General features: G+C 37.4%; 1 long non-coding RNA gene across 2 annotated transcripts; it reads right to left on the bottom strand.

Moving 5' to 3' along the window:
• Positions 1-6,830: 6,830 nt before the first annotated feature.
• Positions 6,831-14,654, bottom strand: LOC306989016. Of its 2 annotated transcripts, XR_013795546.1 has the most exons (4): positions 14,435-14,654; positions 9,218-9,299; positions 8,108-8,238; positions 6,831-7,702 (listed from the first exon to the last, which is right to left on the bottom strand). It is a non-coding gene; the product is annotated as an uncharacterized lncRNA (long non-coding RNA). The 2 variants fall into 2 exon arrangements; XR_013795547.1 differs by lacking the exon at positions 8,108-8,238 and having other exon boundaries at positions 7,143-7,702.
• Between the last annotated feature and the right edge of the window lie 9,729 nt (positions 14,655-24,383).

Here is a 24,383-nt window from a genome sequence, read left to right as displayed (position 1 = left end):
TCATAACAGATCTGAAGATTTGAGACGTCCTGAAACCTGCTCTAAACACTCAAGTCAACATGCAATGAAAATGTACCTTTTTATTTAGTTTAATGCATAATCAAAATGTAATAACTTGCTCTGAAAAGTCTTTGCCTTTCGGTTGACGTCACCAATCCCTCTTGTTCTACAGCCCATCCCATCCATCTTATCGTTCACTTTTCAGCACCCAATCATCTACTGATAACAAATACACATCCTGATTCATATGGAAATGATCAGATCACCGCTGTCAAACACACTGTGATTTCCAAACTGTCAGTTGGCAAAAAACTTTTCTTGATGGAAACCGGCGGTAATGAACTTGGAATTCTATCTTTGGCATGAAATGGGATTTGTGCTGGAAATATGAGCGAGGGGTTTAATCTTCTCGTTCTCTGATGGATGTGAGCTCGCAAGTGAATAAAGCCGCCAACAGACAGAGATCGGAGAAGCGCTTAGTCAGATATTGGGTGTTGGATGTTTCCAGAACCATGTTTGCAGGCCTCAGCTTTTCTTCCAGCGGTGTAACAACTGAGGAGGAACAACAACCCGAACACAAAACCACAGGAGACATTACTGAAGCGCAACACGAGATGGGATTTCTTATTGCTCCGGCTGACTTTTGGAGACACTTCGGCAGCCAAACAATAAATAGACAAGTTGGTTTTGAAAGGGTTTTGGGGAGGGTTTAAGCTCACTGTTGCAGACTACTGAGTTTATAAGAACGACTGTATACTAATACTTTACTGACTTCCAGTGACATGGCCTTCAAGACTTATCTGAACGTTTTACTCGACTTTTTTCATTTGATGTTATTTTTATGGTAATTATCAATTATTTATGAAGATATTAATATGGTTGTTTGTTCTTTGAATGTAATTTCTTTTTTTGTGATTTTAAAGATTGCTTACACTTTATTTTAAGGTGTCATTGTTACAGTGTAATTGTAAGTACCGAGTAATATTAATTAAAAACATGTACAGTACTTACTATAGGGTTAGGGTACGATTAGGGTTTGGTTGAGGGTTAGTTGCATGTAATTTTGCATAATTTACTGTTATTACTATGGTAAGTACATGTAACATACAGTATGTGACCCTGGACCACAAAACCAGCCACATGGGTAATTATTTTTTTAATTGAGATGTATACATCATCTGAAAGCTGAAAAAAATAAGATTTCCATTGATGTATGGTTTATGATAGGACAATATTTGGTCGAGATAGAACTATTGAAAATCTGGAATCTGAGGGAGCAAAAAAAAACCGAAACATTGAGAAAATCTCCTTTAAAGTTGTGCATTTATGTTCACGATTGTGCTGCATTCACTCACAAAAATACATGTTTTATATATTTACGTTAGGAAATTTACTACATATCTTCATGGAACATGATCTTAATATCCTCATGATTTTTGGCATAAAAGAAAAATCTATAATTTTGACCCATACAATGTATTGTTGGCTATTGCCACAGATATACCCGTGCGACTCCAGACTGGTTTTGTGATCCAGGGTCACATATGTTACAAGGACACATTAAAATAAAGTGTTACCTAAAGATTTTTATCGTAGTTTACAGAGTTTGTATGAACTGCTAGAGTTGGTCTACTTTCACTGACTGTCCCTCGTCCACTTTACTGTCACAGTCCATCCACAGACCGGAGGATTCTGACATCCATCAGAACCGGATGAAACCAACAAGACCCAAAACCAGTCGAAACCGGAACATCAGTGCGTTCGGTCACTCTCACAGTTCCTCAGAGGATTCTCCTTTAAAAGCTCAGAAGACTGGAAAATGTCCGAGAGCCGTTACTCCCACAATCTGATGCCTTTCCGTCAGAAAAACACAAAACAAAACAGCCATGTTATAATGGAACGGATTGTGGAAAAAGTTTTTGGTTTTGGAAGAATTTGGTGAGAAATGCTCGAGTTCACACTGAGATCTCTGGCACTGAACAAATGAGCGCAGTTTGAGAGATTGATGATTTTAAAGGGTTAGTTCACCAAGAAATTAAATGGCTGTCATTGATTCCTCACCCTCATATCGTTCCAACCCCGTAAGAAATCGTACTATCTTCAGAACGCAAATGAAGATGTTTTTGATGAAATCCGAGAGCTCTCTGACCCCACATAGGCAGAAATATCATTACAACTTTCAAGGCCCAGAAAGGTAGTAAAGACATTATTAAATAGTCATGTGACTCCAGTGGTTCAACCTTAATGTTATGAAGCGAAAACAATACTTTTTGTTCGCAAAAAATCAACAATCTCTTCTCTCATCAGAATGCTGGCTCACTATTGGCCGGCTCCTGCGTCAGCTTCACACACGTGTCGTGGTGATCACGTGACCAGCGTCGGCCAATAGTAAGCCGGCATTCTGACGTAGAACCAGGAAGTCCTGCCCCGAGTTTACAACATCAACAGCGTAGGAGAATGACGTGGAAGAGAAGAGATTGTTGAATAAAGTCGTTATTTTGCGCAAAAAAAGTATTCTTACGTTGCTGCCAATGGCTGGTTCAGAAAGCTTTCAGATTCATCAAAAATATCATAATTTGTGTTTTTTTTTTTAAGCTGAACGAAGGTCTTACGGGTTTGGAACGACATGAGGGAGAGGAATCAATGACAGAAATTTCATTTTTGGGATAAATAACCTTTTAACTAACCCCAATGCTCTCTCTTGATGGCATTTACAGGTTGTGACGGTCCGGTTCGCCTGCACCTCCAGCCCGGCGGCACCATGTCAAACACATAAATAAAGCACGTGGCAATAAAGCAGCGGGGAAGTGATCCCTGAGCGGGCATCCTTTACCCTCGATGAGACACGTCTGGCCACTCATACATTCATTATAGATGTGCCTCGCATCATATTCACCTGCTCTTCTACTGGACAAGACAAAGGAGAGGTAAATGCAGAGAGAACGAGACGGGCCAATATCACAAAACAAACTGTTCTATTACATTATAATATAAGACGGTTAGTTCCAGTCCTTGATTCTGATTGGTCAATAGCTGTGTTTTATTCACGATAAAACACGGCTATGAACGCTTCACCCAACGGTTCTATGTATCACTACACAACACCCCTAGCAACCGCACTTAGCAACGTAAACACATGTTTGATCTCATTGATATTGTTTATTGAAGCTCTATGGAGTATTGTGAGAGATTGAGTAAGCGAGTGTACGTGCATTTACAGTAGATATAGCATGTTCCTTCAGGTCAGTCCTATAAACGTAATAAAAATCAGTTTGAATGTCCGAAATCTTGTCCTTTTAACAGAGGGTTTTCCGCGTCCTAACACTAGTAATTTGTCAGTTGCGTCTTGCTTCTCCGTGTTCACAAGTTTCAGTCCTTTCAATTTAAAAGTCTTCTCTACTGACTGACTCATTCATAAAGACAGTCTTTGCCGCCATCTAAAGGTGAAATAATGTAACTTCTGTTGTTATTCACGGGCAGGGACTATTTTTTAGTCTTTTAGTTGATTTTACATAATGAAAGTTGCATTGACACATATTTTTTTGGCTTTACGATTTGCATTATGTGCTAACCGGTTTATAAAAGCAATAATATATGAGATGCTGTGCTGTATTGTGAATAAGTCACGGCCGACTCCGATTCGCATCGTGCCTAACAACGCCCTTCGGTCGGGAGTTATTATTCATGATACAGCACAGCCTCGAGTACCTTATTGCTTACATATCAAATGTGCTTTTGTATAAATTTACAAATGATCCTAAAAATATTAAGCAAGTTTCCAGTCCCAATAATAGGATGATCAGTGGGCGACTGACTGTATTTTTGTCTCGGCGTGTCACACCGGTTGGCCGGACTCCACCGTGTGAACACATGGATCTACAGAAAGGTGTTGAGACAGCAGCTGACAGAATGAGTAATGCTGCGGGTCGGTGACATTGTTCCTTATCTTCATCATCTTCCTCCTCCTCCTGAAGTAGCCTACACTCATATTTATAGACACTTGTTTCACCATGTGGTGTAGTGCAAGTGAATCTAAAAGTGCTAAACCGGAACCTGAGCAGAAGGCATTTAGCTTTTCCCACAACAGGACTTTGGAAAAAGCTAACAGAAGAAGCAGTGAACACACTCGTGTTAAGACAAAGACGTTTAAAAAAACATCAGCAAAAAAAATAATCAATTCAAATAGTCCAATTCCGTGAACAGACCAGTTGATTCAGTGAATCATTGAGTCAAATGAGATTTACATTTATACATTTGGCAGACACTTTTATCCAAAGCGAATTACGTTGCATTTCAAGATACACATTTACATTCTTATAAGTTCTTTCCCTGTACATCGAACCCATGACCGTGGTGTTGCAAGCGCCAACGCTCTACTGTTTGAGCTGCAGGAAATTAGTGAAAGGGAGAGTCGATTCAGTGAATCAGTGAGTAGGGCTGCGTCTGAAATCCCTACTACATAGTAGGCCAAAAACAGTATGTGACAAAAGAAGTAGGCAATTGACCAACTAATTAAGTGAATCAATGAGACAAATTAGTGAAGGAGTGAATCAATTAAGTGAATTAGTTAGCCAACCGAGTGAATCAATTAATTGATTCAGTGACTCACTGAGTAGGGCTGTGTCCGAAATCACATACTTCCCTTCTACATAATAGGCGAAAAACAGTATGTGACAAAAGTAGTGTTTGAATTTACAGTTAGCAATTGACCAATTTCGTGAATTGACCAATTGATTCAGTAAATCAATGAGTCGAATTGGGAGTGAGTCTATTCAGTGAGCCAACTGAATTAATCAATTAATCGATTGAGTGACTCACTGAGTAGGGCTGTGTCCGAAATCACACACTTCCCTTCTACATACTAGTAGGCAAAAAACAGTATGTGACAAAAGTAGTATGTTTGAATTCACAGTAGGCAAAAAGTATTTTTCAGAAAAAGAAAAAAGTAATTTAAAAAAAGGGCTATTGAGGTATTTTTGCAGACAATAAGCCAATCTGACATGAAATAAATAATGAATATATTAAACACTTGCCTGTCTTACAAACTTGCACTCCAGAGTGGATAGTGACTTGCACACCAGTAGGTGGAGTCATTGAATCATTCAATCAAATCAATTTGTTCAGAAACGAATCTTTCAGGAATGAAACGTCACTTAATTTTAACTTCTTGTTTATTTTAACTTTTCTATAATATCAATACCACATTGGCAGGATGCTTTTCAGGGAAAACAGCACTCTTGCTCGTGTGATAGCATATTGTTCAACTAAATCAATATAAATACAAAAATTAGGAACTCATTGGGGCATTTTTTGCCCCTCATAAATTATTTAGAGAACATGTTTGTTAATTTTTATGCCCTTTTTTTGTGAACATTTGTGAATGGACGTGAAGGGAACACTGACGCTGGTTGGTCACATGACAAATGACAACATGGCGAGTAGTACATCGAGATTACATTCATACCACACACGTTCATACCATATATTTAGCAGCCGTAAAGTCATCACTTATTCAAAATAATTACCTACTAAAGAGTATGGGATTTCCAACGCAGCCTCGATTTTGAGAATCAATTAATCGATTCAACGAATCAATGAGTCGATTAAATTAATCAATTATTCGATTCAATTATCAATGAGTCGATTCAATTATCCATGAGTCGATTCAATTATCAATGAGTTGATTCAATTTATCAATAAGTCGATTCAATGAATCGATTAGTCGATTTAGTGAATCAACTGTGTCAAACTCTGATTCAATTATTAATTTATATCAGCACTGGGGGGGGGGGGAGTCCATGGAAATTGGAGATTTTGACTGCACTTTACTACTTGCATTAAACTGTGAATCTACTCTGAAACGATGGTTTCTCTGAATGCAAAACAAGTCATTAACAATTCTCAATTAACTGAGACAATTATCAAATATTGTCTTAAGGCTGAAACATATTCATATTTTCCAGTAATACTTGACGCAATTGAAGTTTTTCCATGGATTGATAGATTTCAAGTCACACAATGAATGCACAATGTAAATAAACAGACTAACAGCGAGTTCTGGAGAGCCTGAAGGCCCGTGAGCTCGACGCTAACGATAGTCGGATGAAACAGTGAACCGCTAATTGCTACGGAGGACTGATCAGGCGGTAATGAGGATAATCCGGAAAATATTTTGTTCCACACGTTAAACCCATAACAGCCCCCACTTACAGTGCGCTGACGGAGTGATTCGTGTAGGATGTGATTTCTGTAATGCGTATTGGCCGGGGATTTTCTGCTGTAGATTAGCTCAAAGTCAGGCCGCCTTCTCAAACACTGCCAATGCGCACATTAAACGCTAATACGTTTGCATTGAGTGACTTTCTGCAGCACATCTTGTTTTCCACATGTTCAACACATGATTTTTAAAGATGCATGGGCAGCAATAGCATGGTTGCTATGGAAGCAGCATGTGGTTATGAGGTATTTTTAGCATAAACGCATATTTGAAAAAAAAATCTTTGAATATAGCATGTGTTTGCTTTAGGTTTGAACAAACCCCTCACACACAGTAAGTATTAAAGCACAGCGGGTGCATTATCCTGCAGCGTTTCAATGATTCCTCAAATCATGTGTCTTTCAGCAAGCGCCCAGAACACCCGCGATACTGCAAAGCAATGCAAAAAAATCTATTTGAGGTGTTGTGATTCTTTGTGAATGTTGATGCAGTGTTTCTGGTGGTGTTTAGTAACATGCTGAAAACCAGGCAACAACACACAACAACAAAAACATCTCAAATGCACTGAAATACGCTAAAAAAAAAAAAAAAAAAAACTCACTTTTTTTTTTTTATCTAAACCACGCAGCAATGCGCTAAAAACGGTTAAAACACAAAAATGTTGCATTTCTAGTTACATACTAAAAACATGTATTAAAAAAAATCTATAAATCAAAGATTTAAAAAATTAAATAAATCTAATACATTTAAATACATGAAAAATCAATTTTTTTGTTAAATTATCATAAAAATAAATTAAAATATCCAACACATAAATTGAATTCACGATTCATGATGGTAAAACAGGAAAGCGTTAGGCTTTAAACAGTGTGAAGTCTTTTCCAGGCCGTCATGCACTTTTGTTTCTGAAAAATGACATTGGAATTTAGTGTATTGACTAAAATAACTCCTAAGTCGAGTTGCACCAAACTTTACGCGAGATCCACTTTAATTGTTGCTCTGACTGAATAACCAAACGAATCACAGACATGCGAGTCAATTATTGCCACGTACGGCGGTGTCGTTATTCTCCAGTCAAAACAAATCAAAAAAGCTTCCTCTGATAAATAATGATTATATTTCTTTGAGAGCAACATTGTGAAATGACAAGCGAAAACAAAAAAAAGATCTGGAGTCAGAGATGAAAGTGAGGGGAAAGTCTCGTCGGCGCGCGGGCTTTGATCAGCCGTCGATGAATCTGGAGAGTTTCGACACAAATCCAGTGGTGAGGGCGAACTGACAGAAGCAGCCTCATCATCGGCTCCGGGACGGGAGACACAGCCTTGATTTACACAAAAGAGCCTCTCCCAGAGGTTTAGCTTCACCCGTCTGCAACCTCAAAGCCAACCGTGTGTCATCTTACATCACAGGCCTCGTCTCCAGAGTCATTCTGTAAAATGGACGCGTTTTCGGTACGTTTTTACGAAGAGTGTGTGCCATTTCAAGCTGGAAAGAGAAATGTTAGTAAGGCTCTGTATCAGCATTCAAGAGTCAACAAACATGAACTGTAGAAAAGATATAAATGTAATGATAACTTTAAAACAAATCAAAACACCTCAGCAATCCCATTAAACTAAAAACTGTTTTAAACAATCTAGAAACCTCATAGCAAAGTGAAAAAAAGAAAAGAAAAAAAAAACCCAGCAATGCACTTAAAATCTGTCCAAACATCTTAATCATAAAGTGATGCACTAAAACTGGCGCGATTGTGGATAAATTGAAAATCCTGATTCTCGATATTTCTGAACGGACAACTAAAAGAAATAACATGTAATTTACTAGAGATTCTGACAAAATGTTAATTGACTGCAGTTTAAAATGTTTAATCTAAATTATTTTAAATGGACTCACTCATACTTCACTCGTTTCATTACTGGATGAATCAGCATTTCTGAACGAATCTGTAAAACGGACGCATTTTCGGTTCCAAAGCATTTTTCCAGTGCGTTTCCGAAGTGTGTGTGTGTGTGTGCCATTTCAAGCTGGAAAGAGAAATGTTAGTAAGGTTCTGTCCTGCTCTCATCAGCATTCAAGAGTCAACATAGGCCTATATGAACTGTAGAAAAAAATATAAATATAATAATAACTTTTAGTTAAGTAAAAGTTCATTTGACAGGGTGGATGTTATGCTTGATGGATTTTGTTAAGCGTGAAAAAGCAACAAATTATGAATGCTAAATGAGAGCAGACTTGCAAACTTCTGAACCAAGACCTTTTTTATTAAGGTCAACCAATGCGCATTGCATGTCAAGATCTATTTTAAATGTAAAAAAGCAAGTGGATTTATTTGAATAAACACTTACCGGATTTTCCGGACTATAAGTCGCTCCGAAGTATAAGTCGCATCAGTCCAAAAATGCGTCATGAAGAGGAAAAAAACATATATAAGTCGCACTGGACTATAAGTCGCATTTATTCCGAAATTTATTTCACAAAATCCAAGACCAAGAACAGACATTTAATCTGGAAAGGTTATTCAGCTCCACAACAGCACACAGAACAACAGACTGAATAGCGTCCGGTGTGTTAGCGTAACACATTAACAGTTATTCAGCGACACAATAGCATAAAGAACATATACCTGGGAGGCTGAATACGCTAAATTAACATTAGCCAGCGAGTCCAACAAGTTACCGGTCAGCAAGTTCACCAAGCTCCCGATCTCATTCCTCAACACTGAATACATTGAGTTCTTCCTCGGTGTCGCTTCTGAACATCTCCGCTAACTAGAGCGCCCTCTCGCGGCTGCAGACGGTAATGTTTTCTCTTGGTTCATCTTAGTCAGTATGAATTAATTTTGATATACATGTCGCACCTGACTATAAGTCGCAGGACCAGCCAAACTATGAAAAAAAGTGTGACTTATAGTCCGGAAACTACGGTAAGCTTGCAATAATATAGCATTTCTGTGTTTACACAGCACTCAAAAGTTGTATTCATAATTGTGTTCTCCTTTCTTACATTGACTCTCCAACTTTCACCATTGCAATCATCCAAGTCAGTCATTCCAGTGTTCATTCCCTGTGAACACCCTCAACCACGCCTGAAAGGAGATAAAAACAACAAACAACACGTCAGCAGTACAACAGTATAATAACAAATGTCGAATTAATGACTCCACTTGATTCATTACTGGATGAATCAGCATTTCTGATGAATCTCTTGAATAAATTCTGCAATGCCAACTACATTTTTAATAGTCCTTTGTCGCCACCTACTGGCGTAATGGTGTAATATTTCAAGTGGACCAAAACCTTTCATCAAAGTTATACTGAATTTTGAACAGTACCCGTTCTTGTCTTACTCTTAGGACAACTTTGATTAACTTTTTTGATCCACTTCAAATGTTGACCACTGTACTTTCGACAAACTGACCTAATGCGTAAACATTATGGGAAGTGTGCCAGGCAGACGGGATTAAACTTTAACCCCTTATACCACAGTCATAACATATTTAAAACAAAAATATCCTATACTAAACCTTAACTAATCCTGACAAACTATATATAATTTGAAAGCTTACAATCTCTAGTTTACATATTTGGTGACTGATTTTCAAAATAAATGACAAAGGAGCCGTAATTTATCAATTTGCATATTTTATCAACAAGAATATTTTCATACTCCTAAGGCGTGTTCAGACCTTTATTTTGAAATAGTGATGAACATGAAAAATCATGAAAGAATGGTAGAAACCTGTTTGTTTTCATGCCAAGAGTTCAAAAGATAGCATCCATTCAATTCTTTTAGAAAAAAAGGTCTGAAAATGTTTTAAATATAAAGAAAATAATAATAGATTCAGCATTTGTGATGTGGCAGCGAGCTATAATGCACATACGTGATCTTTTGTGTTTCTTAGAGGTTGAATTCATTTCAAAATCTGCCAAACTTCCAACACTACTTCATAAATTGTATGAAAATTGTAAAAATAATGGTTCAGATCACTCAAACAACATATGGAAATGGTGCCGCCCTTATATGGGCAGTAATGTCCACTAGTGGAGAAGTGTGGTACTGCGCCCAAACTACATCTCACTGAAAGCTTATTTCAAGAGATATCAACCTAACATTTTAAACACAACTTGTTCAGATTTTTGCCTTTGATTTTTTTGCAGTTTTAGAGTCCACCAGGTTTTGAAAATATATATTTTATCTAAAATATGAATAATTACATTTTTAACGTTGTACATTTTCAGAAACTCAAACTTCTATAACTTTTTTTCTGTTTAACTCTCTTAATTTATTTCACTTCTACAAAAATCTGCCAAGTGTCTTCTTTAAAACAAGACTAATCTGACATCTAGTCCAAAGCATTCTTGAATTACAACCATTTAAGTTCGGCATGTGCATTTTCATGTCTATTAAAAAAAGGGGGGTGCTTGATAAGGGGTTAAGTATGTAGATTGTGTGTTCAGCAACTGTCATGTTTAAAGATAAATCAGCTCATGAAATGAAGAACGAGTGTGCAGATTATGTCTTTTGCTCGCTCATGCTACTCAGAAGTGCTGGTCCGCAAGCGAGCCGTTGAACGGACCCCATTGATAGGCGCATGTTTACCGCCGTATCATCACCGTGATGACTCTGGTCATTGACGGAATTAACTGGAGTGTTTTCCGATTGTCGAGTGTGACCGAGCGGCCCACGCTGTCTAAACACAAGGACTTGCTTTCAAGAGCACTACCTCTTTGTACACTCTCAATCAATTCCAGGAATAAATCGGCAAAGGAAGGGCACAATGGAGAAGCATCGGGGCCCACGCTCTCGCAGGAGGAAGATAAAAGCCCATTCAGCAGAGCCAAATACTGAGAAAAGCCGACGTAAGAACAAGTGTAACAGCAGAAAGTGTACTCGTTTGTTCTTAGCACTGACGTTACGATACTGTAAACTCATGCTGACTTTCCTCAACAACGGGTTTACGTCATTGCTTGTGCGTCTTATAACTGATCACAATGTTGCAAGGAGTGGTGCAACTTTTCTATAACATCAACATTGCTTTTTGTTTGCAGTTAGGTTAGCAAAACCATCACAATGTGCCAATAAGCCAGATAAATACCAGCTTTTGTGGTTAAAAAAGTATATAAATGTTTTTTGGGGTTTTTAATGAGCGATGGTTTGGCTAGATACGACTCTTATTCCTCGGCTGGGATCATGTAGACTAGAGACTTTGAAGCTGCACTGAAACCTTCAAACTGTTGGACCCCATTGAAAATCCTGGAATAAAAACCTTAATTTCTTTTCAGGACATTTTAATCAGGTTCAAACCTGGTATAAACTTATTTCCCCCAATAGAAAACATGAACAAAATGTTCCACTAATATTGCATGGTAACAATTGTATAAAAGTTTGGTATAGTTTCTTGAAATGTCCTAGAACGTTTCTACAACGCTGTACTGTAACATTCATTGCATTTTGGTTGCAGGAAGGTTGTCAAAATAAGTCAGAAAAATAACCGCTAGACCAGCTTAAACCAGCAAAGACCATCAAACCACTTTAAACTGGTTTAAACTTTTTTTTTTCCAGCAGGAAAACATAAACAAAACATTCCACAAACGTGTTCATGTTGTATTGTATCCGGCCAAAAACAAAAATGTTATATATACACATGAAAAAGTCCACACTTTCAAAATTACGTCTACTTCAAAATTAGCAAAATGCGCCAGCTGAGATACCCGCTAGACCAGCAAACAACCTCAGACTGGTTTAAACTGTTCTGCGTCATTAGCTAACAGCTAACAAAATGCAATGTTGTGAAACTGTGAAAAAAAAGTGCTGTGCAAAAGCAGAGTCTAAAACTAGCAACCCCTTTTATTTCTTTCCTTCGTTCATTCACAGAATGAGTCACATCAAACGCAGATGCTCTGTTAGCGTTAGTGTGTTGTTCTGTGCGACAATATCACAGGTCTTGAGGGAAATTCAGCTCATCCAGCCATATTTACCCTGCCTGTCATGCAGCTAGCGTCTCTAAAAACAACAGAGGAGATAAAGCAAAGAAACTAGCGTGAGAAACTGGAGGGAAGAAGTGGATGAGGAGTGTCAAATACATTCCCGGTGCTTTTTTGTGAAGAGTCTTAACAGTTTTAACAGCAACTTCTGCTCAGGAGTTAGCGGTTTATTAATAGACCGAAGCACTGCATTGTGGGTAAAGGCGGCTAAGTCACATGTGACAGGTTAATTGACTGTGAGATGATGTTAATAAGGTTTTCTTGCTAGCATTAAGGTGGAGGAGTCTTGAGGTGTGATTATGGAAGGAGAGACAGACTGAGAGTTGTGCCAATAATAACCAGAAGATAATCCAGGGTCAGGAAGCCAAAACTCGCTCAGGCGTAGCGCGCGGAAGCCACCCAAAAGCGCAGAGCTAAGACGCGCGCTAATTTATTACGTGTCAAAGAGACAAAGCTTAAAAGAGGAGAAATATTAGAACCAGACACAAAACGACGAGGAGGTCAATTGAAAGCCTCGAATGTGAGCTCAAGCTAAAATATGAAACGAAACGCTATTATAAAAGTTTGCTAAGGCAATGTCAAACACTGAATTCATATGGTTAAGTTAGGCTACTCTTTATGATTTCTGCCATATGAAGAGAGAACAGAAATGTTCTGCTATATTAAAATCTTATGAATTAGCCCATATATAGAAATGCATGCTATGTCATTTAGAGGATATAGATCTTATGATGTTAGTTTATGAACAATATTAGTAAAAGAAATGGATTTTTCCATTATTTGCCATTATTGAGTGTTCACACCCCATAAAGTAACTTGTAAACTGGACATTTTAACCTTTAGCTTATGTGTCTGTATGATATAACCAACAGTATTTCTAAAGAAAACTGACTTGAGAAACAGCCAACTAGCAGTTTTAACATCAATGAATCTGTGTGCTAACTGACAGTATAAAGACAACCGGTTTAGGGTACATTTAACAATTGTACAATTTACAAAACAAAAAAAGTTTGTCCTTTGCATTTTTTTCGCGTCAAGATGACAATGTTGTCAAAACATTCCCGTTCACGCGGATCCGCCAAACCGATTAAAAACGCTGTATTCTGCTGCCAGGCCAGTAGATGGCGATGTCATTTTGTAAAGAAACTACACACCTGTAGACAAAAATAAAGATATAGTTTTAATTGAAAAGTGTGTGGTGTAAAGAAAACTGCCTTGTGAACTGTGGCCAACTCACCATAAGCTTATGTTTCTGTTTACTAACCGACAGTATTTGTAAAGGAAACACACTTGTTAACTAGCAAACTAGCCATTTTAACCGCTAGCCTATGTTTCTGCATGCTAATCGGCAGTATTTATTTAAAAAAAACTGACTTGAGAACCAGCCAACTAGCAATGTTAGCCGCTAGCCTGTTTCTGCATGATAACCGACAGTATTTTTACTGTGAATTGGCTAACTAACCATTAGCTTATGTTTCTGTTTGCTAACCGACAGTATTTGTAAGGGAAACACACTTGTTAACTAGCAAACTAGCCATTTTAACCGCTAGCCTATGTTTCTGCATGCTAATCGGCAGTATTTATTTAAAAAAAACTGACTTGAGAACCAGCCAACTAGCAATGTTAGCCGCTAGCCTGTTTCTGCATGATAACCGACAGTATTTTTACTGTGAATTGGCTAACTAACCATTAGCTTATGTTTCTGTTTGCTAACCGACAGTATTTGTAAGGGAAACACACTTGTTAACTAGCTAACCATTTTAATCGCTAACCTATGTTTCTGCATGCTAATCGACAGTATTTCTATTGTGGATTGGCCAACTAACTGACTTGAGAACCAGTACAACTAGCAGTTTTACCCGCTAGCCTATGTTTGCATGCTAATCGACAGTGTTTCTACACTGAATTTGCCAACTAACCATAAACTAGTCTCTGTATGCTAACCAACAGCATTTATAAGAAAACTGACTTGAGAACCAGCCAACTAGCAGTTTTAACCGCTAGCCTATGCTAATCGACAGTTAACAAGCCCTTTTAGCCCTGTACTATCTCATGCTACGGCATCAAACGTTGATTATCCCCTGCTCAAAGCTAAGTGACTCCGCTCCGCTGAGAAAACGCTTAATTCGCCCTCTTGAGTTTGACAAGCGCTCTCTGTTCTGATCTCCACAATGACGGGCGACTGGAAGGACGTGGACACAATAGCGTGACGTTCACTGAAGGGATTAGCGGTCACCTGACAGTCGTTGTGCGGTCAATGAAGGCTCCGCGGGGACACTGCTGATAGCCTTCGACCCTCCGGAGAGATTAGTACCTGTAGAGTTATTATTCCATTATTCTGTCGAGGAAAGAGGTGTCGATCCTCCTGCCCTAATCATCCTGTGCGCTTTCACTTTCACAGTTATTAAAGATCTGTCAACTGAAGCCGTTCAGCGCGAGCGCGAGGTCACGGCGGGAACATGAAGGGGAAACAAAAACAGGTTAAATGAACTCTTGCTGAATTTGTTTAACTCTTTAGGTAGCAATTTAACGGTATGTTATTGTTTTAACAGGAAACGCTAGAATCTGAAAATATTATAATCCAGTCTCTGGGGTGTGCTACTTTCATACGTGATATTTTAATGTTATTTCAGTTTAAATTATTTAAAAAAATATATAAATTTGACAATATGATTTTTTTTAAATCTATTTACTCTAAATATTACAAAAGCTTTCATTTTAAATTATATTTATCTGAATCAAATTATGAAAAAGTGAAAATTTATTTAAAGTTAAATTATATTAAACACAATAGGCTATGACTTTAAAATGATAAAAAATGATATTTTAGATATTAAATATATTTTCACCTTTTTGCATAGTTTATCTTTAGTTTAATATTTTTTGCATACTACTTTTTGCATAATTATATTTCAAATAAATATTTAAAATGATTTTTTTTATATATTTATTTTCAATTTTTTATTTAACTGCAAATTATTCAAAATGATGACAAAGATGCCAAATATATTTTCAACAAAAAAAAACTATTTAAATCATATTTATCTGAATTCAACCCATGTAAAAAGAATGAATCATATTTGACAATGTTTAATATAAAAAAAAATAACAAACCCTTCTTTCTTTTTTTTGCATAATTGACAAAATTATAGTTCACCTGGAAAGTACGCTTAAGATATTCTTTAAAAAGAAGTGACATTTACCTTTTTTTTCTTCTCATATACCGTCTCATATCTCATCATGCCTTTCACTCAAACTTCTGATTGTGGATGTTTCACATATTAAATTGTTCAAATCATTATTTACACATGTTAATGAGGTAGCCTACACAGAAATGCATTCACATTGTCAACGCATATGATGGATGCATCCACTTCCCATAATCCTCTCTGTTCCCAAGCCGACTTTGATCTCGACCCTCAACGATGCCCTTTAATTTGATGATGACACCAAAAAGAGCGTCACTGGGAATGAGGACACTGCTTATAATCCAATCAGTTGTAACTGGTCGAGCGCCTTCAGTCCTCCTGCCCTTTCTGCTGGCCGGTCAAATGAAGTTGCTCAATGTCAAATGTCAGAGCGCAGACATATTGGCTTTCTTTCCAAATTTCCCAGCTTGCCATGGACGTCGTAATAAGCAGCGGTGATGTCTGTATTTACAGCTTCCCATTGGTCAAAACACACACACAGTCTTAACATTCGAGTTGCCAAACAATCTTTGTGTGACGAAAAGGAAAATCAAGCATGTTTATTCTGCACTTTTGTCATCTGTCGCTTTAAAGGTGAACTTTGCAGGTTTTTTACCTGAACTGAACAGCTTCGGAGTCATTGGAATGGTTATATTACTTTTTCCGGGTTGAATGGTGGTCGTCTCGCACCCCCCTATCGCCTGTGAGCGGAGAAACCACACTTGAAACTTTGGGCCGGCGACCGCGGCGTCAGGAAGTATCGCGTGATATCAGGTCTCGCGATGTAAGAAATTGGCGAAAAAAATCTTCTCAAATTCTGTCATTATTGCGCTCCCTCACGCTGTTCGAACCCGAAAGAAGAAGACGTTGTAAAGAATGTCCCGTCTGCTGTGATGTCGTTGATCTACTAGCCTCTGGTATCTGAGTCACACCAACAAGTTTTTCGACAGTGTTGTCAAATATCTATTCCGAAGCTGTAGGGGGCGCTCTATAGAGAAACCTGCGAGAATACAGCGAAGAAATTCCCGAAGCTGCATAGCCCTAGCCTGGGAAAACCCAGACCACTTCCGGCAAATTTAGATTTGCTCTGCAAGTGGGTCTGGCAAAGAGCCCATTGAAACCCATTTCCAATCCGCCGAAATCGCGGCACCAATCAGAAACGTTTTACACGATGACGACAGAGCAGAGACGGTGACGCAGATTTTGTACATTACAAAGATGGATGCCGCCGTGGAACATCACAACATCACTCGTTCGAATCAGCTATCGCGTCTGTTTCAAGCGATTTAAAATGGTCATTTTCGTTAACACAAACAGAGAATTACTGAGAGTCTCGAGATGGTTCTCCGTCGCTCTGCATACGTCATGTCATTCATCGCTCTGATTGGTTTTAGATCTTTCCGACGTCCGTTGGTGACGCCCCTGTGGAAATGAATTGTCTATGGAGCTTTGCCAGACCCTTACTCAGTTACAACTGAGAGGGTCTGGGTTTTCCCAGGCTAGCATAGCCCTGCTTTAAAGCAACACTAAAGAACGGTTCCTCTTCGGTCGCCCTACAGGCTGGAGGCGGAATTGTTTATTACCGCTTTCGTAAATAATTTAGCCTCCCGCCGCTACTGTCGCACGCACGCTCGCTGTTGATCCAGCGCCGGCTCTGGAATGAACGATGTCCACAGACAAGGTAGAGTATGATGCATGATTTCATGAAAGTTTGACGTGTTGCGACATCAGAAACGAAGAAAAACTAAATAATGACTATTGTAACGCTTGGCGTAAAGCAAGCCAAATTTGTAGTTTTTTTTCGTCCAGAAAACTTATTTTATTTCATTTTTATAATATTTTTTCTATTTTTGAAAGAAATTTTTTGGGAGATTTTTGTTATTTTTTATTTTATTTACCTTTAAATTATTAGATTTAATCAATCAATAAATAATAAATAGTCATTTAGAAGCACATTCCTCACATTCTTTCAAGTGCGACAAAAGTAGTGGGTACTGGACCCCTCCAATGAACACTCAATTTTATAAAATAAATTTAAAAATTTAAAAAATCAGGTCAGGATGAGGTAAAGCAGGATGGATTCTGATTGGCTGTCAATGTTTTTATCGTTCATCAGCAGGAAAACAAATAGTTTAACGATTTACTCAATTTATTTACGATTTATTTAAAATTGATGTCATTAACCATAAAAAAAGAGTTAAAGTGTTGTACAACATCTCTACATTTCTTTACATTTGAAAAGCGCAAGAGTCACGGTTCTCGTCACAACAGTCGAGTGTTTGTAGTCACGTACGTTTCATTGAAATTTCAGACGACAACCTTTCACTCCAGCTTAATCACATCTGTGCCACGCAAACAGCCTCGACACACAGTCTATGCTCCACACGTGTGAATTATACATGGATGCATCACTGTAATGGCTTCACTGTCACTGCCGACGGCTCCGGCTTATTATTCCACTTATTATGCAGAAAAATTTACTTTCATATCAGTCAGACGTGGTTTTACAGATGGATTCTCATGCTGCTGTTATGACATTATATGACAACTATTAATTTTCCATATATATATATAGCTATATAAAGCTTTGTTATGAGGGCAAATCTCACAAAAACCTGGAAGGAAAATTAATTTACAGGTGAAACTCGAAAAATTAGAATATGGTGCAAAAGTTCATTTATTTCAGAAATTCAACTTAAAAGGTGAAACTAATATATTATATAGACTCATTACATGCAAAGTGAGATATTTCAAGCCTTTATTTGTTATAATTTTGATGATTATTTTGACGATATTAAAATGTTTCGAGTTTCACCTGTGTATATATATATATATATAATCTGAAGTTTTTATTAAAAATACGCATGTATGTAATAAACATGAATTAAATATATTTATTTGTATATATATGATGTATTGAATAATTTATATTTAAAATAATTTTAATAAAAATATAATTGTACATAATATATTTATATATATATATATATATACACACACACACACTACATTTTTTATTTTTTATCGTTATTTGGGTTGATTTTATTTTTGAAAAAAATTTTTTTATTATTTTATTTCAACTTTATTTCAATTAACAAAAATGTTTTTAGAAGTAGTTTTTTAATAGTTTTAGCATACGTTTACACAATGTAGGCTACTAAAAGTTTTCCTTTGCATTTTTCGCATACAGATGACAACCATTGTCTTCATAGAGATCTGCGAAAACTATTAAAAACGCTGTATTATTCAGCCAGGCCAGTAGATGGCGATGTCACTTTATAAAGAAACACTACGCAACTGAACACAATACGGATGACGTCAAGGTTTTCACAAATTATCGTTTTTGTAGTTTGCGATAATGGTATCATTTTCAAAAACTTGCACTTTAAAAACCCGTTTATAAAAGCTTTCCGGCCCGCAAAACGCTGTTGCCGTGTAAATGAACGTAAAAAGTAGAGGTGCTTTTAAAATGCTTTTTATGCATTTAAGCAAAATGCATAAAAAGTAGGGCTGTCAAAAGTTTAATCGCGATTAATCACATCTAAAATAAAAGTTTTTGTTTGCATAAAATGTGTTTGTGTACTGTTTATAATTATTATGTATAAATACACACACATTCAAATATTTGCATTTATATACTGTATATACATTTATATAATTTATATTATATATACATATTTTATATATAACAATTTTTCTTAAATATATACATGGTTGTGTGTGTTTTTATATATATAAATGATTATAAACAGTACACACACATATATTATGGAAACACAAACTTTTATTTTGAATGCGATTAATCGCGATTGATCTTTTGACAGCCCTAATAAAAAGTTTTGTTTTTAGTTGAAAGCGTGTCGTGTAAACGGCCCTCAAGTTAGCAATAATATCCCTGCTTTTGCATATTCAAATTTACCGCTTCACAATCAGTCATGTGACATACAAGAACCAATAGCGGTCGCATCACTGGTGTCAAAACCAGTCACATGTCTGCGCACATGCAAATTACATGTTCTTGAACATTCTTCAAAACAGGGGCGGAGCGGGGGGGTGGCTAATTGGGCTTAAGTCCCGAATGTTTTGTCAAAAGCCCCGAATCTTTTAGGTTTTTTAAAATAACTTCAACTTTGTTCCATTCCTTCTCAGTCTTTCTGACTGGAGCGGCAAAAAATGAAACAAAAGCTCTATTACCGTGCGTGGTGGCGGACGGTCATGCATCGCGCATCACTCAGCTTGTTTGCCAACTGCCAATAAAAACGAACGAAGAATATAAATCTTCTTCTTCGTCGTTGTCATCAGGGGCTGGCGGGCTGTTGATGTTTTCACCGGCGTCGTAGCGAGCTTACTGGCTAACCGGCTGAAGTTAATATGGACATAACAAAGTTTTTTATATGGAACACTAACAGTAAACCTCACCGGCCGGAGAGAGATTCAGAAGCAGCGTCGGACGAACTGCGGACAAGTGTAGGCTATGTTGCGTTCACACCGAATGCGAATAGAGCGTCTGGCGCGAGTGATTTCAATGTTTAAGTCGAAACGCGAATGAGGCGTTTAGCACGGCGCGGTAGACGCGAATTCACCTCATTCGCGCGTCCAGTTTTTTTTTTTTTTTTTACTGAGTAGGCCTAACTATCATCATTTTCCCAGATAGTGTATAGTTTTTTAAGCAGTCTATTATCTCAAACAGCCTGAAAAATAGTGCATTTAGCTGACGTAAATGGTAAAAAAATCTCCCCGGGGGAGTAGACCCCCCCACCTAGGTTTGGGCTAAGCCCCGAATGTTTACATCATCTGCCTCCGCCCCTGCTTCAAAACATCTGCTTTTGTGTTCCCGCGTCCATTTTTTGGGGGATTCTCTGTGGATGTTGGCTTTTGATTTAATCTGGCGACGTTAGAGAGTTATGGAATCTAACAAGCTAGTAATTTCACCCGACGCATGAATCTCGCCCATAATATTGAAGCTTCAGTCTTGGTTCAGAGCTCAAACATTGACACTGGAAGGATTCCCGCTCAGCCGAAACAAAGGCATTCTGGGAGCCGCTACGACGAGACAACAGGACATGAATTACAGCGCTAGCTCTCGCTACGTGTCCAGGCCTCCCGGCGAGAACATCGATTCGCTGCTCATCCGAGGAGAAAGAGAAGAGCTCCAGATGGTATGGATTATTTCACGGAGTCCGCATTGATGGCCTGCGTCGAACACTTGGGGAAGGATATGTGGAAAAGCACAGGTCACTGCGCGCGAGTGTTTTTAGCATTGATGTGAGGTGCTACTAATACTGTACAATGTGAAGAAAAAATCTCTTTATCTAAAACGTTTAGACTAGTATGGTTCGTTGGGCTGAACCGAGACCAGTTCCTGTGAATATTAAACCACAAAGACAACCCGTCAAAATAAAAGTTCTGTATTGTGACAGAAATATATTACTTTTAATATATACTTAAATGTATTTTTAAAGTGATAACAATAACATTATTTTTAAGCAATATCATAATATTTTTCTTTTAACATTCAACAGTAAAGAAACACTTTACATTTTAAAAGACTAAATAAATAGCAATTTTGTATGCCATTATTTGATTACCATCGTTTTTGATAATAAATGTGTATAAAATAATAAAACCAGAAAGGTTAAGAGACACAGTAATGTATAAAATAATAAAAATAAACTAGATAAAAGTTCATCAAGACAAACTTTGACGTTGGCTTGAGAAAGCTTTACCAGAAAGATTGAGGAAGTTTGAAGGTTTTCAGTAGTTTGAAGTATAAAGTAGTTTAAAACTTAAAGGCAATACAGTCTCTCAGAAAAACAACAGACAGACAGAGAGATGTTGTTAAGGTGTTTAAAGATGTTTCTAACAAGACTGAATTTGTTAGATTTTTTTCTAGCATTAATTAGCATAATACTAGCATGTTTCCAGAATTATTTAACACACTGCTAGCATGTTGTTAGCATGATTTAACACATTACTAACATGTTTAAACATGCAAGTTTTTGCATGATTTAACACTTTTCTAGCGTTAGCATGTTTCTAGTAGGGATATTTTGGCTGATACCAATAACCGATAATTCTTTATATTTAAAAGCTGATAACCGATATATTACAGACTTGCGCTGGTGCACATGTTGCTGTATTTTCCTTTTTTGAAGTAATTCCAATCATATTTCAAGCCATTCAAAACAATCATGTTGAACAGTGCACATCTGAAGGAAATTATTTATCTGGCAAATTTTCTTATCGGGCCGATAACGTTCTAAATTAACATATCGGCCGGTACCGATATGGTTGCCGATATATCGTGCATCCAGTTTCTATCATGAATTAAATCAAATTAGAAACATGTTTTTTTTTTTTTTTTGATTATATTAGCACATTGTTAGCATGTTACCAGCATGATTTAACACATTGTTAGCATTATTCAACAATTTGCTAGCAAGTTTTAACATTTTTTTATTATGCTAGCATGTTTCTAGCATGATTTAACACATTGTTAGCATTATTCAACAATTTGCTAGCAAGTTTTAACATGTTTTTGATAATAAATTTGAATCAAATCATAAATCCAAAACAGACAACAGAGAATTCAGGGGAAATATAACAGATTTCATTGTTTGCTATTCGCTTGTTCAGGCCGGTTTAAGATGATTTAGCTAGTTTTCCATCCTGGTAACCACAGACCACAGCTAAACACCTCAGACCGATCTAAACTTTCGTCAGAAGGCAGTGTCTTCATGAATCCACATCCCCAAGTCCCTGTTTTACCTTCCCAGAGTTCATCGGTTTTCCGCTGACTCGGCGGAAAGATAATTATTCATGTACCCAACGTTTAGAAGAAAAATGCCTTTGTATCACAGCCAATTTGAATAATTCAGCTGAGTGCGACGTACATTTCCCCTCTTGTTTGAATTGGTGGCGTTCCTGCTAATCTAAGCTAATGGACTGAAGACCATCTTTGTCTAATCTGGATGAGGACCGTTGATTCATCATGGCTTGCTTTGATGTATCGCTGCAGTTTCCATCTCTGAGCTCGGGAAACCACACTTTATCTGGCTAATGCTAACTCTTAAGGCAAGAGAAATCAACTTCTGGAGTCTGGCCATGAAAAATTGTGTGTGTGTGTGGTGTTGAATTACAGTAGTAAATATACAGTTTTATAGTTCAAGTGCTCTATCCTGAAATATTCAATGGGATTAGCGAGGAAACCTTTTGAATCTGTGTCCGAAATCAGTCTGAATGATTCATTAGCGAACTGAAAAAAACTTTTTTTTTAAACCCTCATTTAGTAAAATCTCAAAAAATTGAAGGTCCAGGAAATATAATGGAAAGTTAAATACTTTGTAAGTTCAATTCAATTCAATTTCATGAATCAGTTTCAACTGACAATCTCAATTAATCATTTGCTCACTTAAAAATATTCTCAAAAATAGCATTTTTTTATATTTCTACTACAACATGTTATTATATCTAAGTAAATATTACTATTAATGACTGTGCATTGTTACAATGGTGCATTTAAATGAAATTGACTTTTGCTAATTTCGTGTAAAACATGATTAGATAATCACAGATAATCTGCGCTTTTATTCCCGGACTTATTGAAACACTCTCATACTGTCGCTCTGCTTTTGCTTCTTTCTTTTCTCGTTTAAAATGACAACAGTTTGAAAGAGACACAGTCATCATTCTCACTCTCGGTTTGACGGATGCTGATAAACTGACACGCATTGAGTCTGACAGGTTGGCGCGGAGAGAACCGGGTATCGGCACATCCCTGTTAAACCTCACCGTCTCCCGCGGCCTTGGATCGATACCAGACCAGGACGGGGCTTTTTTTAGACCGTCGGCCAACGTCAGATGAACTGGAGATGCTTGGGTTTTACCCTCAAGGTCTCCAGACATCGAGCTATCGGATAGCTGACCGCGGCCACGCTCTTCCCGTCCCGACACACACCTCATTATTTCAGGGCATAGTGGTCATTTCTGCTGACCTTGGACCAGATGCGAGTCAAAGCAAGATAAACTGATACAACACACCTGACACCAGATTGACCGCGGCCACTTTTCCTTGATGTTTGTAAACTCTAGTGTACGGTAGTCCCACAGTTATCTAATGCAGGGTTTAGCATTCAGGCTCACTCTAAAAAACAATCAAATAGCACTGGGTTAAAAACTACCCAATTTGGTTTGTTTTTAACCCAAGGGTTGGGTAAATATAGAGCACATGTTGTCTTGATTTTACCTAGCAAATAGGGTTGTTTATTTAATCCATCATACTCGGTTGATTCATTTTTACTATAGTACTAGCTTTTTTTAACTTTTTTTTTACTTCATACATGAATTAATGTTTAACTTCAATCCTCTAAACTTAAAAAAAAAAAAGTCCACAACCACAGGTTTGCATAATTCCTTTTTATCATATTTTACAGTATAGCATATTTTATATAGTTTTGAATACATATTGCCTACAATTAAGCGCGTTAATAAATATTAGAAGTAAAAAATAAACATTTAGAAGTGATTCAAGTGTAAGTGACCAGACGGCATTTATATTCTGTCGACATACAGAATAACGAATTTATACTGTAGATACAAAAAATGTTCACAAACCTGTATTTTCCCGAAGACACGCACCAGTTTGACGGAGCTGCACTTCTCTCTCCAGGGGTCTGTACCATGAAGGTAGCTGAACAAACTCGGGGTTACAGGATTAGTTTTGAGTTGACAAAACCAAACCGATATAATCAGGCTTTATTGGTACCATGACGCAGCTCATCAACTTTCTCTGTCAACTCAGGCTTTGATCTTAAGCTATGATTACTCCACGAGCGCGTGCACATACCAAAGTGACGTTGGCACCGAACAACCAATCGCGTTAGATATAGATCGAGCGAGAGCGATATATTTTTTCCGTGGAGGAGCAAGAGATAATCATTCAGAATTACGATTAATTTAAATATGCATTACAAGCTCGAAACAATACAGTCTCTGCTG

This window comes from Phoxinus phoxinus (genome assembly GCF_949152265.1).
Source record: "Phoxinus phoxinus genome assembly, chromosome: 20".
Classification (NCBI taxonomy): domain Eukaryota; kingdom Metazoa; phylum Chordata; class Actinopteri; order Cypriniformes; family Leuciscidae; genus Phoxinus; species Phoxinus phoxinus.
Note: the sequence above shows the minus strand (reverse complement) of the source record. Positions and strands in the feature narration are given on the sequence as shown.